Below are 15,968 nucleotides of genomic sequence, written 5' to 3'. Positions count from 1 at the left end.
ATTTATTTAAGTTCCTCATTCTCTCTAGCCCTCAGTCTGCATTATTTCCAGAATGTTTTTTGCGTCTTCTACCGTGAAGACAGATATAAAATATTTCTTTAATGTCTGTCCCAATTCCTATTTCCTTTATAATTTCTCCTGTCTCTGCCTCTAATGGGTCCAAGTTTACTTTCACCAATCTCTTCCTATTTACATACCAATGGAAATGTTTACAGTCTGTTTTTATGTCTCTTGCCAATTTATTCTCATATTATTTTTTCTCTTTCCTTATCAATTTCTTAATCCTTCTTTGCTGAATTCTAAAATCCTCCCAATCCTCAGGCTTACTGCTCTTTTTGGCAAAATTTTAAGCCTGTTCCTTTGATCTAATATTATCTTTACCTTCTCTTGTTATCCACGGTTGGACCACTTTTCATGTGGGGTTTTTGTGCCTTAAAGGAAACTATGTTGTAAATTATGTATTAATTCTTTAAATGCTAGCTATTGCATGTCTACCATCATACCTTTTAATGTAGTTTCCCAGCCTACCTTAGCCAACTCATCCCTCATAAGTATGCAGTTTTCATTGCTCAGATTTAAAACTCTAGTTTTAGCCTTAACTAAATCACTTTCAAACTCAGTATAAAATTCTATAATATTATAGTCACTCTTCCCTGAAGGCCCCTTTACTACACGGTTATTAATTAACCCTTTCTCATTGCACAATACTCGATCTAAAATAGCCTGTTCCCTAGTTGGTTCCTCAACGTATTGATCTAGAAAACTATCTTGTATACATTCCATGATTAGTGTATTACCCTTGTTACATGTGCCTCTAATTTATGATTTATGCTCTACCCTACATTACAACTACTGTTTGGAGGCCTATAAACAACTCACACCAATGTTTTCTGCCCTTTGCTTTTTTTTAGCTCCACCCAAACTTATTCTACATCCTGATATTCCGAGCAAAGATCTTTCCTCTCTACTGTCTTTATCCCACCCTTTATTATCAGGGCTACTCCTCCTTCTTTTCCATTTTGCCTATCTTTTCTAAAAGTTAAGTATCCTGAAATATTTAATTCCCAACCTTGGTCACTTTGCAACCACATCTCCGTAATGGCTATAAGATCAAATGGCTATAAGATCAGCCTGACCTCAGTAGTGGGTAAAATGATGGAATCAATTATTAAGGATGTCATAGCAGTGCATCTGGAAAATGGTGACATGATAGGTCCAAGTCAGCATGGATTTGTGAAAGGGAAATCATGCTTGACAAATCTTCTGGAATTTTTTGAGGATGTTTCCAGTAAAGTGGACAAAGGAGAACCAGTTGATGTGGTATATTTGGACTTTCAGAAGGCTTTCGACAAGGTCCCACACAAGAGATTAATGTGCAAAGTTAAAGCACATGGGATTGGGGGTAGTGTGCTGACGTGGATTGAGAACTGGTTGTCAGACAGGAAGCAAAGAGTAGGAGTAAACGGGTACTTTTCAGAATGGCAGGCAGTGACTAGTGGAGTGCCGCAAGGTTCTGTGCTGGGGCCCCAGCTGTTTAGATTGTACATTAATGATTTAGACGAGGGGATTAAATGCAGTATCTCCAAATTTGCGGATGATACTAAGTTGGGTGGCAGTGTGAGCTGCGAGGAGGATGCTATTAGGCTGCAGAGTGACTTGGATAGGTTAGGTGAGTGGGCAAATGCATGGCAGATGAAGTATAATGTGGATAAATGTGAGGTTATCCACTTTGGTGGTAAAAACAGAGAGACAGACTATTATCTGAATGGTGACAGATTAGGAAAAGGGAAGGTGCAACGAGACCTGGGTGTCATGGTACATCAGTCATTGAAGGTTGGCATGCAGGTACAGCAGGCGGTTAAGAAAGCAAATGGCATGTTGGCCTTCATAGCGAGGGGATTTGAATACAGGGGCAGGGAGGTGTTGCTACAGTTGTACAGGGCCTTGGTGAGGCCACACCTGGAGTATTGTGTACAGTTTTGGTCTCCTAACTTGAGGAAGGACATTCTTGCTATTGAGGGAGTGCAGCGAAGGTTCACCAGACTGATTCCCGGGATGGCGGGACTGACCTATCAAGAAAGATTGGATCAACTGGGCTTGTATTCACTGGAGTTCAGAAGAATGAGAGGGGACCTCATAGAAACGTTTAAAATTCTGACGGGTTTAGACAGGTTAGATGCAGAAAGAATGTTCCCAATGTTGGGGAAGTCCAGAACCAGGGGTCACAGTCTGAGGATAAGGGGTAAGCCATTTAGGACCGAGATGAGGAGAAACTTCTTCACCCAGAGAGTGGTGAACCTGTGGAATTCTCTACCACAGAAAGTAGTTGAGGCCAATTCACTAAATATATTCAAAAGGGAGTTAGATGAAGTCCTTACTACTCGGGGGATCAAGGGTTATGGCGAGAAAGCAGGAAGGGGGTACTGAAGTTTCATGTTCAGCCATGAACTCATTGAATGGCGGTGCAGGCTAGAAGGGCTGAATGGCCTGCTCCTGCACCTATTTTCTATGTTTCTATGTTTCTATGTTTAAACCGATTAAGTTTTATCTGTTCTATTAATTCATCTATTTTGTTGCGAATACTTTGCGCATTCAGATAAAGTGCCTTTAGCTTTGACTTTTTTTTCCTGATGTCACCGAAGTCATCGATGGCCTATTATTACCTTTGTTACTCTCTGTCCCTTCCTGACCCATTCCGCTTATTTTTACCCAAAACTCTGCTCAACTCTAAGCGTCTTGACATTTCCCTTGCTGCTCTTAAATTTACTCTTTCCCCCCATCTCCTCCCCCGCCTTCATTAGTTTAAAGCCGTGTCTACTGCTCTAGTTATTCGATTTGCCAGCAGAGGAGCTTGAGAAGAGATTGGATAGAGGTGTTCAAAATCGTGAGGGGTCTCGATAGAGAGAAACTGCTCGCATCGGCGGAACGATCGAGAACCAGAGGACACAGATGTAAGGTGATTGGCAGAAGAACCAAAGGCAATGTGAGGGCAAACTTTTTTTTAACGTCGCGAGCGATCTGGAATGCATGCCTTGAAAGGGTGGTGGAGGCAGACTCAATGGTGGCTTTCAAAAGGGGGTTAAAAATGCAGAGCTACGGGGAAAGGGCAGAAGAGTGGGACTAGCCTAAGTGCTCTTGCAAAAAGCTGGCATGGGCTCGATGGGCTGAATGGACTCCTTCAGTGCTGTTATGGTTCTATTATTGACCATTCTATGACATCGAGGAGGAGTTGGGGCGGAGAGAAGTGACCGTTATTTTACCGTTAACCTCACCTGTCACGCGCTACCCTCGCGCGGCGGGCGGACTGAATGAGTGAGTGAGTGACAGCCAGCCAAGCGGGCGACTGATTGGAGGAGGAGGAGGAGGAGCAGCGCTGGTGGCCGGCTGCTCGAGCTGTCAGCGCGCGCGACGCGTCCGATTGGCCGACGAGGCGGTGAGTGGGCGTGGTCGGGCCCCGAGCCGGCTCCCCCCTCCCTCCATCCACCTCCCTGGGCTGAGGTATTTGGCAGCTGCAACGGTTGGAGTGGCGGAGATTTTTTTAAACAATTCTCTCTTTCTCCGCCTTATGGTGAAGCAGAGTCAGTGACAGCGCTGGGTGTCAATACGCACGCACGGCCGTCCGTTCGTTGTGCTGAGGGAGAGTTTTAGAAGGAAAAAAAGAATAGACAGCGACATCTTTCTCATCTTGTAGTGTTTTTGTGTGTATATGTGCGCGCGTGCGATTGTCGAACGACGGTGTTGGGCAGCAGCTTGTGAGCCTGTCGGCATTATTGTTAGTACCGCCGTCTTCTCCATCACCATAGACACCAAGAGCCACACTGCGAGATAGACTTGCGAGCAGCGCTTCAAATCAAATCAAATCACAGGCAACCACCACTGAAAAGAAAGGCACAGATCGACAAGTACTGCACTTCCACTCCGCAATTTCCAAAAGGAAAGCAGCCGGCAGGTGCGTGTTGGAGTTCATTTGCAAATTCTCCTTCTGACAGTCTTTTGTTGCTCTTGTTCACGTATTGTGTGTGTGTGTGTGTGCATTTCACAGTTTTAGCATATTTATACCTATGATATGTAGCTATAGAAATATAACACTTGACCTGCTTTAAAAAAAAAAGTCAATCTTTAATTGTGCATTTGCTAAAGTGATGTTTATTCCCCGGCAAGGTATATTTGATGGTCGAAATTACCAAAATGTTGGGCTGAACTGTTCTCTTAGCAATAAGAGTGCTAATCTTTAGATTTTTTTCATGCATGTGTTGGGAAAGTCTCCTGCTTTTGTAGAACATCCCCTTATATAGAGCACCTCCTCTCCTCCTCCTTTCCCCCCCCCCCCCCCAAAGCAACAGCAGCATGACATTTACAAACGGTTTTGAAGTATTTTGGTAGTTTTATATATTTAAAAATTGAGAAATGCAGACCGCTTTTTGAATGAAGAAAACATCTTTTCCGTTCACTGAATACTGGCCAGGCCTGTAGGAGTAGTACAGGCCGCGGCGATTTTGCTAAAATAAAGAAATAATGATGTGTATATACGGAGGAAAATCCTTGCAAAGCATTTTCCTCCTTATTACTAATGCATAATTGTATAAGCTGATGGCGATAAGAAATGTGCCGCCACGTTATATGCCTTTTTTTAAAATAGCAACTGCTTTTAATTTTGGCCGGTGGAGGATCCTCAATCCGCTCTGTTCGCTCCCTGACCTACTCCCCATCTGCTGCTGCTGACTTTTCACTGTGGGATATTTCAGGTAGTGTAGGTCATCCCATGTTTTTATTTTTTGTAAACTTTCCCTCCTCCCAGTGAGTACAATGTTTTGATTTGTTTTATTCCGTAAAGGTCACAGTTTTCAACATTGAATTTAGAATAAGATTTCTCTGATCAAAAGTGAGACATTGCAAGCTGCTTAAGAGTGGCAGTTGGATTGCATTTTTAAACCAGGATAAGTAATTCTTCATAGGTTAGAAAATTGTATAGAAACAGTTTTTGAGTTAGTACTAATGAAACTGTTACAGCAATTTAAGAACTTTGTAGCAAAAATTAGGCAACCTTTTTGGAATAAGTATGTTGTTTTTCTCATCATTTATTGAATAATTCTTTAAATGCAGAATTATCTGTTCTACCTTTTCATGATTTCCAAACCTGGGGTGCAACCACCATCTCCCTGCCAGAATGATTAATCGGCTGGTCACTTGCTGTAAATGTCATGGCTGCAACTTATGCACCTGGATGAGCAATGTGCTGCATCTTATGCAATTTGGATTTTCACCTTGTTTCTGTCAGCACAGTAGGGCATTTTACTCTGATGTCTTGGAAGAAATTCCTTAGACAGTTGTGAAGAGGATTAAGATAGGAGCCATTTATGCACTTGACCAAGTTCAGAATGATCAGATTGTAAAATGAAACTCCAGCAGTTATCTAAGCAGATGCAAACATAGAATTACATAAAATGTACAGCACAGAAACGGGCCATTTGGCCCAACTGGTTTATGCTGCTGTTTATGCTCCACAGCATAACCATCTATTTCTTTCTCCTTTTGTGTTTATCTAGCTTTCCTTTAAATGCATTTGTGCTACTCACCTCAACTACTTCTTGGCGGTAGTGAGTTCCACATTCTAAACACTCTCTGGGTAAAGAAGTTTCTCCTGAATTCCTTATTGGATTTATGACCTCTAGTTTGCATCTCCCCCACAAATAGAAACATCTCTGTCCATCCTATTGAACCCCTTCATAATTTGAAAGACTTTGATCAGGTCACCCCACAGCTTTCTCTTTTTTTAGAGAAAAGAGCCCCACCCAGCCTGTTCAATCTTTCCTGATGACTATAACCTCTCCATTCTGGTATCGCCCTAGTAAATCTTTTTCGTACCTTATCCAGTGCCTCTATATACTTTTTATAATTTGGAGACCAGAACTGCACACAGCACTGTGGTTGAACCAAAGTTCTGTGCAAGTTTAATAACTACTTTAGGTTACATTAAACTACAAGTTTGGACAGTGGATTTTAAAGACTGGAAGTGCAACTCGAATCTTTCCTCCCTCACTGGCATACTTAAATTAAATCCTGAAAGAAACTTCATACCCCTCTCTTCTACAATTCTTCGGCATTTGATTTCTTTCTGTTCTGTCCTGTCCAAAGTAAAGGTCTGGCCTGGCCAAAGTCACCAACATGTCCTGTGCAGCGCACTACCACTGTTCAATCACTTCACATTGTCAGCTTTCAAAACGGCTGATAATTACTTTATCTTCCATGATCTAGTCTTAATGTGATTTAATTCCTGTCTGTCTCTATGCTGTCAGTATATATTCTTTTGTTCTGTGGTGCCCACATAGTCACTTCTTAGAACTATTAAAGTTTATAGCAAGGAAAGAGGCCATTTGGCCCATCATATCTGTGATGACTCTTTGCGAGACCAATCCAAAACTAACCTCACTGCCTTGTGCTCTTTCCGTAGCCTTGTATCTTTCTCTGTTTCAAATATTTACTCAATTTTCTCTTAAAAGCTACAGTGGTCTCTGTCAACCACTTCCGGTAGCAAAGCTTCAACCACCCTCTAAGAAAGGTTCTCCTCACTGAAATTTTAAGTTGTCACTCCACAACCAATGAAAATAGATATTTTTTTTAATATGCATCTAAAACCTTTCCTATTTTTTAAAAACCTGCATTGAATCTTCACCTTCACTGCTCTAGTTGAAATTGTCCCATGATCTCCAGTCTCTGCTCATAACTATAGTTTCCTAACATTCACATCCTGGTGAAGCTACGCAGCTTACTTGCTTTGACTTTAATATCCTTTTTTTAAAAATGTGATCGAAACTCACTTAACTATAGCCTAACCAATACTTTGTACAAAATTATTAATTAGCTCGTGTCTTCTGTGCCCCGAATGCTGTTGGATTTTTTTATCGCTTTATATATCCATACTGACTTTCAGAGAATTATGTAGATAACCTTTAAAGTCTCATCCACACCCTTCTGTGTTTTTCCCTGCAGTGAGTGCATACTCCCAAAATCAGCCACTTGTCTGCCATTCTGCTGACCTATCTGTTTTCCTTTTATGGTCCTCCTCACTGATTGCTAAATTGTCTACTTTTGTGTCCATCGCAAATTAAGATTTTGATTCCTATGCGTAAGTTTAAGTCTTCTATATATACCGAGAACAAATGTGGATCCAGCACTGCTGTCTAAGGTACATCTCGTCCAACCCTTGTCCACTCCAAGCATCACCATTTATACTGTTTCCTATCTGTTAGCTGACTTTCTATGCTGCTACCTTTACTGTTGTACCATATGCCTGAACAAGTCTACTGAGTGACACCTTATTGAATGCTTTCTGAAAATCTGTATAAACTACAGCTACTGATTTTTTTTTTATCCAACTCTATTACATTTATGAAAACATAAATCACCTTTAATAAATTTTGTTGGCTGTATTTGAAGTTTGTCCACAACTGACAGATTAATTTGTATTTTGGTTAGTTTGCTTGTACTTCTCTCCCTTCAACAAAGACCAATATCCTCGCCTGTGGGGGGGGGGGGGGGGATGTGAGGGGTTGCTAGTGCTGTTGAGGGTTTAAACTAGCTTGGCAGGGGATGGGAACCTGAGATTAGATTCGGTAGGGAGCGGAGTAAAGCTGGAATTAGAAAGCAAAAATGTAGAAAGTGTGTTTGAAGGACACTGGAAACGAGCAGGAAAAAAGGGTTTAAAAAAATTTAACAGCTGTCTAAATGCATGTAACATTCGTAACAAAATAGATGAGTTGACGGCACAAATAGGTACAAATGGGTATGATCTGATAGCCATTACAGAGACGTGGTTCCAAGATGACCAGAATTGGGAGCTAAATATTCAGGGGTATTTGACAATTTGGAAGGACACAAGAAAAGGAGGTGGGGTAGCACTGTTAATAAAGGATGGGATCAGTGTGTTAGTGAGAAACTATATTGGCTCAGAAGATCAAGTTATTGAATCAGTTGGGTGGAGATAAGGAATAATAAAGGGAAAAAGTTATTGGTGGGCATAGTCTATAGACCCCCTAACTGTAGCTACACAGTTGGACTTTCTCTCAAGAAATAATGGAGGCTTGTAATAAAGGGAATAGCAATAATCATGGGTGATTTTAACCTTCATATGGATTGGACAAAGCAAATTGGCCAGGGTAGGCTTGAGGAGTTCATAGTGTATCCAGGCTAGTTTCCTTGAACAGTACGTTGCGGAACTAACCGAGGAGCAGACTATCTTCAATCTAGTACTGTGTAATGAGGCAGAATTAATAAATTGTAGTAAAAGATCCTCTAGGAATGAGTGATCATAATATGATTGAATTTCAAATTCAGTTGGAGGGTGAGAAAGTTGGTTCTCAAACCATGGTCCTAAGCTTAAATAAAGGAGATTACAAAGGTATGAGGTCAGCGTTGGCTAAAGTGGACTGGGAAAATAAACTAAAGTATGGGACGGTTGATGAGCAGTGGCAGACATTTAAGGAGATATTTCATAACTCACAATAAAAATATATCCCAATGATAAGGAAAGACAGTAAGAGAAGGGATAACCATCTGTGATGAACTAAGGAAATAAAGGCTGGTATCAAATTGAAAACCAGAGGATTGGGAAATTTTTAAAAGGCAACAGAGAACGACTTTAAAAAAAAAAAAAAAAAATGAGGGGGAAGATAGATTATGAAAGTAAACTAGCACGAAATATACAAACAGATAGTAAGAGTTTCTACAAGTACATAAAAAGGAAAAGAGTGGCTAAAGTAAATGTTCATCCCCTGGAGGATGAGACTAGTGAATTAATAATGGAGAACAGGGAAATGGCAGAGACGTTGAACAAATATTTTGTGCGGTCTTCACGGTTGAAGACACTAAAAGCATCCCAATAGTGGATAATCAAGGGGCTATAGGCAGGGAGCAACTTAATACTATCACTAATGAAGTAGTAAAATAATGGGACTAATGGTGGACAAGTCCCCTGGACCCGATGGCTTACATCCGAGGGTCTTAAGAGAAGTGGATGCATTGGTTGTAATCTACAAAATTCCCTGGATTCTGGAGCGATTCCAGTGGATTGGAAAACCGCAAATGTAATGCCCTTATTTTTTTTTTTAAAAAGGAGGCAGACAAAAAGCAGGAAACTATAGACCAGTTAGCCTAACATCTCTCTTTGGGGAAAATGCTGGAATCCATTATTAAGGAAGCAGTAGTGGGACATTTGGAAAAGCATGATTCAATCAAGCAGAGTTAGCATGGTTTTATGAAAGGGAAATCATGTTTGACAAATTTGCTGCTGTTCTTTGAGAATGTAATGAGAAGGGTGGATAAGTGGAAACCCCAGTGGATGTGGTGTATTTGGATTTCCAGAAGGCATTCGATAAGAGGCTACTGCACAAGATAAAAGCTCACGGGGTTAGAGTAATATATTAGAATGGATAGAGGATTGGCTAACGAACAGAAAAGAGAGTCGGGATAAATGGGTGACAGTGACGAGTGGGGTGCCGCAGGGATCGGTGCTGGGTCCTCAACTATTTACAATCTATATTAATGACGTGGATGAAGGGACTGAGATGCAGCCAAGTTTTCTGATGATACAAAGATGGGTGGGAAAGCAAATTGTGAGGAGGACACACAAAATCTTCAACGGGATATAGACAGGCTAAGTGAGTGGACAAAAATTTGGCAGATGGATTATAATGTGGGAAAATGTGAGGTTATCCACTTTGGCAGAAATAATAGCAAAGCAAATTATAATTTAAATGGAGAAAGTGCAAAGTGCTGCAGTACAGAGGGACCTGGGGGTCCTTGTGCTTGAAACACAAAGTTAGTATGCAGGTACAGCAAGTAATCAGGAAGGCAAATGGGATGTTGGCCTTTATTGCAAGGGGGGTGGGGAGGGATAGAATATAAAAGCAGAGAAGTCCTGCTACAACTGCACAGGGTATTGGTGAGTCCACACCTGGAGTACTGCGTACAGTTCTGGTCTCCACATTTAAGGAAGGATATACAGGCAACTCTCATTTATCCGGATACGGATCTAATGGAAAACCCGCTGCAAGGTAATTCAAAATAACTGTCACACGTGAATAGCTCGCTCACTTCAACTATCAATTACACATAAATTGAAGCAGGCGTGGACGACTTTCTTACTTTTCAACTGTCACACGCATTGAAAGCAGTTCAAGCAGTCGGGTGTACAATTTAAAATGTCTTGTGGCATTAAAAGGAAACAAAAAGCATTGAGCATTTAGCAGAAATTAGAAATGATAAAGAAGTCTGAAGCTGGCAGAAGTGTGCATACTTTGATGGACAAATATGAAGTTGGATCATCAACAATTTACGATATCGAGAAGCAAAAGAAAGATTTAGAAAGTTTCACCGCTGCTTCTGAATCCCCAGTGAAGGCAATGTCCCGCAAGAATTTGCGAAAGCCAAAGCTTGACAAACTAGACTAAGTGCTTTATGAATGGTTTTCTTTGAAATGGTCTGAAGGTGTGGCAATTTCAGGGCCAATGATTACAGCAAAGGCCAAGGACTTCAAGATGAAAATGAATCTAGCTGAAGAGTGCATTTTCTCAAGGCTGGCTCACACGGCATTCACCAGCTGGATGTGTCGGGCGAGAAAAAAATCAGCAGACAATGAGGCCGCATAGAATTATTCAAGAACATTTGCTGAAATGGTGCAGGAAATGAAATTGACTGCAGATCAAATATACAACGCTGATGAAACTGGCTTACTATGGAGGTGTTTGCCAACTGCTATGTTGGCTGCAGCAGGGGAGAAGGAAGCTGTAGGCTTTAAAATGAATGAGAGGTTAACAATCTTGAATTGTGCCAATGCCTCTGGAGAACATAGACTTCCACTTTTAGTGATTGACATCAAGGAAACCACGTGCTTTAAAAGGAATTGCTCATTTGCCAGTTAGCTATAAGGCTCAGAAAAGTGCGTGGATGGACAAGGACATATTCATGGAATGGTTTTCAACAGAATTCGTCCCCCCAAGTTTGAGAAAACATGAAGAAAATAGGCAAACCTAGTGGAAAGTGTGTGCTGCTTCTGGACAATTGCAGAGTACACCTGCATAAATCAAAATTAGTGACCAGTTGTGGCAACATCTTCGCATGCTACCTGCCCCCTCAATGTGGCCTCACTCATTCAACCTATGGATCAGGGTGTCATACAAAACTTCAGCTGCCACTATAGGAATAACTTCATTTTCAAATTGATTGATATCAATCTCTGATTTCCAGAGAGCATACAATATTAAAGGTGCCATCTATGCATGCTCTCTGGCATGGAGAGAAGTAATAAACGTTACATTGAGGAGGTGTTGGCGCAAGTTGTGGCCCAGTGTCCTATTCAAAGACAGTGCTTCTGATGAAGAATTTGAAGATTTCTATGTACGGGCTAATAAAAAAAAAAAACAGGCTGTCACACAAATCATGGAGATTGTCAGCAGTGCACACGAAACAAACGCACTTAAATCCCTATCAGAAGATGACTTTGCTAAGTGGATAGATGTTGACATTGACACAGAAGTAGCACAAGCTCATACTGACTGGAACTTATCAGCATAGTCACCAATAAAGACAGATCTGACGAGATGAGCGATTCAGACAATGAAATTGAAGAAAAAGAAAAAAAGACTTGGCCATGTGCTGAAGAAGTAATGAAATATGTTTTTTTTAGGAGAATTCTCATTTTACTTAAGGTTCTGCAAAACATTTTAATTAAAATTAATTCATTTAAACAAGCAGATACAAGATCACTATTTTAAAAAATCAAGCTCAGTTTTAACAATTTTTAATTTTGAGACACTATGAATCAATTTTCATGTATTTTATTGCGTTCATGTTCAGATAACACGAACTAAATCTTTGTGGGTGGTTCTATCACCTTCAAACATCAGCTTTAAATGTAAACTCGCCCTAACCTAATGGGTTTAAATGGAGAAAGATTGCAAAGTGCTGCAGTACAGTGGGACCTGGGGGTACATGTGCATGAAACACAAGGAAGTATGCAGGTACAGGAAGGCCAATGGAATCTTGGCCTTTATTGCAAAGGGGATGGAGTATAAAAGCCAGGAAGTCTTGATACAGCTATTCAAGGTATTGGTGAGGCCACACCTGGAATACTGCATGCAGTTTTGATTTCCATATTTACAAAAGGATATACTTGCATTGGAGAGTGTTCAGAGAAGGTTCACTAAGTTGATTCCGGAGATGAGGAGGTTGAAGGTAGGTTGGGCCTATACACATTGGAGTTCAGAAGAATGAAAGGTGATCTTACTGAAACTTGTCATTATAAGATAGATGCAGAGAGGATATTTCCACTCATGGAGAAAACTAAAACTAGGGCACAGTTTTAGAATAAGGGGCTGCCCATTTAAAACTGAGATAAGGAGGAATTTCTTCTGAGGGTTATAACTCTATGGAATTCTCTGCCCCAGAGAGCTGTGGAGACTGGGTCATTGAATATATTTAAGGCGAAGATGGACAGATTTTTGAACAATAAGGGAGTGAAAGGTTATGGGGAGCGGGCAGGTAAGTGGAGCTGAGCCCGAGATCAGATTAGCTATGATAAATGGTGGAGCAGGCTCGAGGCCTACTCCTACTCCTCCTATTTCTTATGTTCTTATGTAAAAGATCCCACGGCAGTATTTTGAAGAAGAGCAGGGTAGTTCTCCTGAGTGTCCTGGGCAATATTTATCCCTCAACCAACATCTATAAACAGAGTATATGGTTGTTAACTCATTTATGGAAGCTTGCTGTGCTCAAATTGGCTGCCACATTTTCCACACTGCAACAGGAGTATGAAGTTTCAGGATTTTTACCCAGCGACGATGAAGGAACAGTGACATATTTCCAAGTCGATGCCATGTGACTTGGACAGGAACTTGCAGGTGATCGTGTTCTTATGCGCTTGCTGTCCTTGTCTGTCCTTCTAGGTGGTAGCGGTTCTGGGTTTGGGGGGTGCTGTCGAAGCCTTGGTGAGTTGCTGAAGTGCATCCTGTAGATGGTACACTGCAGACACAGTCAACATATTCAATGACCCAGCCTCCGCAGCTCTCTGGGGCAGAGAATTTCACAGGTTTATAACCCGCTGAGAAGAAATTCCTGCTCATCTGTTCTAAAAGGGCGACCCCTTATTCTTGAACTATGGCCCCTAGTTCTAGATTCCCCCACGAGTGGAAACATCCTATCTGCATCTACCTTGTCGAGGCCCTTCAGGATCTTATATGTTTCAATAAGATCATCTCGTTCTTTTAAACTCCAATGAGTATAGGCCCAACCTGCTCAACCTTTATTCATAAGTCAACCCCTTCATCTCAGGAATCAACCTAGTGAACCTTCTCTGAACTGCCTCCAACGTAAGTATATCCCTCCTTAAATGCGGAGACCAAAACTGTATGCAGTACTTCAGGTGTGGCCTCACCAATACCCTGCACAGTTGTAGCAGAACTCCTCTGCTTTTATACTCCATCCCCTTGCAATAAAGGCCAACATTCCATTTGCTTTTCTGATTACTTGCTGTTACCTGTCTACTAACTTTTTGTGTTTCAGGTCCCCCTGTTCTGCAGCATTCTGTAATCTCCATTTCCCTTCCTTACCCGAGCCCACTGGGCCAAATTTCCTCTCTCCCTGAACTCTCATCTTTCTCCAGTTTCTCCCCGATCTCTCCTCTTGATGTGTCCAAGCTCACCTTGTCCATGAGACCCACTTTCTGCTCCCTTGAACCTATTCCCATTAAACTGCTGACCACTCAACTTCCTTTTCTGGCTCCCATGTTAGCTGACATTGTTAACCGTTCTCTCTCCTCGAGTACTGTCCCCCTCTCCTTCAAATTTGCTGGCATCACCACTCCTCAAAAAAACCAACCCTTGACCCTACTGCTCGCAAGCTCCTGCCCCATTTCCAACCTCCCTTTCCACTCCAGTCCTTGAGCGTGTTGTCGCCTCCCAAATCTGAGCTCCATGTTTGAATGCCTTCAATCTGGTTTCCGACCCTGCCACAGTACCGAAATGGCTCATCAAAGTCACAAATGGCATCGTTTGTGACTGACAAAGATAACTAGCCCTCCTCGTCCTTTTTGACCTGTCTGCAACCTCTGACACGGTTGACCACTCCATTCTCTTCCAACGCCTCTCCACCATTGTCCAGCTGGGTTGGAGTGCACTTCCCTGGTTCCATTCTTATCCATGTAATTGTAGCCAGCAAATCACCTGGAATGGCTTCTCTTCCCAATCCCGTATCGTTACTTCTGGTGTCTCCCAAGGATCTATCCTTGGCCCCCTCCTATTTCTCATCTATATGCTGCCCGTTGGCGACATTAGAAGAAAACGGGGCGTCATTTTCCACATGTGTGCTGATGACATCCAGCTCTATCTCACCACCACTTCTCTTGACCCCTCCTTGCTCTCTAACTTGTCAGACAAGCACTGGATGAACAGAAATTTTCTCCATTTTAAATATTGGGAAGACCAAAGCCATTGTCTTTGATTCCTGCCACAAACTATGTTTCCTTGTCACTGACTCCCTCCCTCTCCCTAGCATCTATTTGAGGCTGAAGCAGAGACTGTTCACAACCTAGGTGTATGTTTGACCCTGAAATGAGTTGCCGGCCACATACCTGCGACATAACTAAAACCGTCTATTTCCACTCCCGTACCATTGCCCGCCTGCGCCCCTGCCTCAGCTCATCTGCTGCTGAAACCCTCAACCATGCCTTTGTTACCTCAAGACTTGACTACTCCAATGCACTCCTGGCTGGCCTTCAGCTGCCTGGGCTCTAAGCTCTGGAACTCCCTCCCTAAACATCTCTGCCTCTCTACCTCTCGTTTCTCCTTTTAAGATGCTCCTTAAAACCTACCTCTTTAACCAAGCTTTTGGTCATCTGCCGTAATTTCTTCTTGTGTGGCTCAGTGTCAAATGTATTTGTTTTGTCTTATAACACACCTGTAAAGTGCCTTGGGATGTTTTACTACGTTAAAAGCACTATATAAATACAAGTTATGTATTCCCTTTCCTTGTTAGCCCTCCCCAAACTAATTACCTCACACTTCTCCAGATTGAATTCTATTTGCCACTGTTCTGCCCACCTGCCCTGTCCATTGATATCTTCCTGCAGTTTACAGCATTATCAACCACACGGCCAGTTTTTGAATAATCTCCAAACTTCTGAATCATACCCCCTATATTCAAGTCCAAATCATTGATATATACCACAAAAAGCAAGGGATCTAGTACTAAGCCCTGCAGAACCCCAATGGAAACTGCCTTCCTGTCACAAAAACAGTCAACCATTACCCTTTGCTTCCTGCCTCAGCCAATTTTGGAATCGACTTCCAATTTCAGTCGATCCCTTGTTCCCTTTTTAAACAACATCCCTCCAGTGCTTTAATAGTTTCTTGATCAATACTGCTATAACGCCTCTTTTTTTTTCTTTCCCTAGCTTTTCTGAATACTTTGTAGTCAGGAATATTACATTCCCAAACCTCTTCTCCTTTGTGCCTGGTATGTTATTACCACCAAATTATAGTCCCATGTGATGACGTGCCTGCAGATCACCAGCCTTATTTATTACTCTGTGCATTTACATACTTGTAATCAAGATCCACCATAACCTGCTTTGCCGTTGCCCCCTGTCTGATGCCTTCTATTTCTGAACTATTCTTTACTCTAGTACTATTTGCCTGTCGCAGTCCTTTGTGCACCTTTTTCCTCTCCAATGTTTTATCCTGGAGCCCATCCCTCTGCCAAACTAGTTTAATCCCTCCCCCATAGTACTAGTTAACCTTCCAGTGAGAACATTGTTTCCAGCTCTGTTGAGGTGCATCCCATCCACTATGAACAGGTCCCTCCTGCTCCAGAATCTGCAGCCCTCCCTTGTGCATAATTTCTACAGCCACTCATTAACCTGTTTTATCCTACTATTCCTATACTCACTGGCGTGTGGTACTGAGAGTAATTCAGAG

At 41.9% G+C, this 15,968-nt stretch overlaps 1 protein-coding gene across 1 annotated transcript in view; it reads left to right on the top strand.

The window, feature by feature from the left end:
- Positions 1-3,499: 3,499 nt before the first annotated feature.
- The window catches only part of ctnna2 (catenin (cadherin-associated protein), alpha 2), a 1,881,920-nt gene continuing 1,869,451 nt past the window's right edge, over positions 3,500-15,968 (top strand). The window contains exon 1 of the mRNA XM_070866818.1: positions 3,500-3,949. The gene's annotated coding sequence lies outside the window, so the exon portion shown is untranslated. The remainder of the gene's footprint in view (positions 3,950-15,968) is intronic.

The sequence above is a fragment of the Pristiophorus japonicus genome, chromosome 2 (assembly GCF_044704955.1).
Source record: "Pristiophorus japonicus isolate sPriJap1 chromosome 2, sPriJap1.hap1, whole genome shotgun sequence".
NCBI classification, from domain to species: Eukaryota; Metazoa; Chordata; class Chondrichthyes; family Pristiophoridae; genus Pristiophorus; species Pristiophorus japonicus.
The sequence above is the reverse complement of the archived record's forward strand: the minus strand, read 5'-3'. Positions and strand labels throughout refer to the sequence as shown.